Source organism: Odontomachus brunneus, unplaced genomic scaffold (assembly GCF_010583005.1).
Source record: "Odontomachus brunneus isolate Ranch 3 - 2012 unplaced genomic scaffold, Obru_v1 Obru_scaffold_065, whole genome shotgun sequence".
Classification (NCBI taxonomy): Eukaryota; Metazoa; Arthropoda; class Insecta; order Hymenoptera; family Formicidae; genus Odontomachus; species Odontomachus brunneus.
The window spans coordinates 1,597,917-1,600,401 of record NW_022639515.1 but is presented as its reverse complement, the minus strand read 5'-3'; positions in this window follow the sequence as shown (position 1 = coordinate 1,600,401).

Below are 2,485 nucleotides of genomic sequence, written 5' to 3'. Positions count from 1 at the left end.
GGGGGGGGGGGGGGAGGAGGGCGGCCGGATGTATGTGTTTAACCGAGACGAATTCCTTCGCGTTAAAGAATCCTGCCATGTGTGGTCCCGATATAAGTGTGCACGAGAACGTACGGATCTTTCGTAGCGTAACACGAAGTAACGTAAAGATAATCGCGTTTCTATTTACGAGGCTATAAAACTTGCCAGAATATTTATAGCATAGCGCGTAACGTCCCCTTAATCACGATGCTAAATACGCAACGGTCGTTAAGAGAGTGAGAGTGGCAGGGAGGAAGGGAGGGAGGGAGAGAGAGAGAGAGGGTTCGTTCAGATTTCGGAAACGTTCATCGAGCCGGAGAGATCAATTTTTCGAGCCGCGTGTTGTTTCTCCCCGCTCTTCGCCGATTCATCGCGGCTAACGATCCTCTCTCATTACCGCCAGAATTAACGGCACGGTTAAATCCGCTTCTCGCCGGATTTTCCCTCGCAAGCGATCGGGCGAAAGTAACGAGCGTGCGATGACTGCTGCGGCGGGCTCTCGCAAAATCGATCGGCCACTTACCGCTAATAACTTCCGCTGTGCGAGATACCTGATTTTTGAGTCTCTAGTCGCCTCGAGAGAGAGAGAGAGAGAGAGAGAGAGAGAGAGAGAGAGAGAGAGAGAAAGTCCGCTGACGAGGAGTCGTGATACGCCGCTTGCCGTGAAGAGTGCGAGGCGCTGAAATGTAAATTACGATTGCGCGCATGGAGAAGAGAATGTGCTCGAAAAAGATTTATCTGCGGGATACAAAGTTCACGTTCGCAGAAAATGAATCTTATTTCGCGGAAATAAACCTTATCCCGTGGAAATAAACTTCATATCCCGCAAGTAAACTTTCAAGCATTTTTTCTTTCAGTTCATAGTACACACAATCCCCTTTACAGACACACACACACACGCACACGCACACATATAAGCACGTATTTAGCGATGTAGTGACGAAAAGTCGTGAAAACGACAAAAACAAAAAAAAAAAACAGAAAATGCGCGAAGAATATAATGTGTTCTCCCGGGAAATTAGTCGTGTACTCGTACCTATTTATTTATCAATGTTAAATGAGGCGAACTGGCTGTGATTATGTTAGTGTTGTCGTCGACACGATTACATTATGGAACCTTGTAAATATGAATTATTAAATATAAATATGATCACATACACACACACACACACACATATATATATATATATATATATAACACGTGCATACATCCCCCACGAGACACGAACACACACATACACACATATACACGCTCACTTACGTACACACGCCCGTAAACACATACTGTGATTTCGCCGCGAGTATAATGAGGCCCCGTTACCTCCATTGTATATCGAAACAAATCGATTGCCTGCAATAAAGTCAAACGAATCGTATGACGTTTTACAAACCGATACGATCCACAATCTCGTACCGGCGATCTCCTTCCCCCCGCCGCGCGCATTACCGATTGTTCCCATTCAATATCCGCTGTTATTATTTCGCGTTACATCGAACGTGCGCCGCTCGCGTTTTAAAGATTAGAGTTAATTACATTTCCAATTATTTCACCGTCGTTCTCGATCAAACGCGCGCCGCGCTTTTAACAAAGATTCATTTTCCCATATAATTTCCGACGTGAATTAATTGAATATTTTGATAATGCGATCGCCCGCGTTGTTTAGATTTTTCCTGCATTTTTCTGCAGCGAAATGCATATTCGCGGAATACATTTCCAACAGCGTCTCGGAGGTGTTGCGCGGCGATCGACGGGAACTAAGAAGAGAGAAAGAGAGACCAAGAAAATTTGCTCTCTCCACGCGCGGAACAGATTTCGTTAAGAATGCAGGGGATTAGGTGGCTTAGCGGAGATTCATTTCATTGGAAATGAATGCGTCCCGCCGCATTTCACCGCAGACGAAGAGAAAGAAGCAAGAAAAAGGAACAGAGAAACAGAAGAATAAAAGTGTGAAGTAGTGTAAGAGTTTATTACAACTAACGCACGTAGTGTATGTGTGTATATATATGCACTGAGAGAAAGAGTATAAGAAATAGTCTAAGAAATAGTGAATATTTATTCGATGAATGCTATAATAACACATTTATTTTTACTAATATAATATAAAATATTTGTACTAATATAAAATATAATATAAAATATTTGTTTCAAATAACAAATATACATTTTCTCAAAGTCTCAAGGAAACCTGAGCTTTTCAGGAGAACTTTTGTTTATTCTATTCAGATATAAAAAAATGTCAATTTAAGCTTTGGATTCTATATGTTATTAATATTTCTACCGAATAAATATTCCTTATTTTATAGATTTTTTTCTCAGTGTGGTATAAGCTTCTCTGAGGCATTCGAAGTGAAACCCGTCACAGTCTTTCGACCAATTCGAGTCCCCGCGTGGGAAAAGAGGAAAAAGAAAGGAAAAAACGTCAAGCATGCAATATATATATCATTGGTAGATACATGAGCGCAG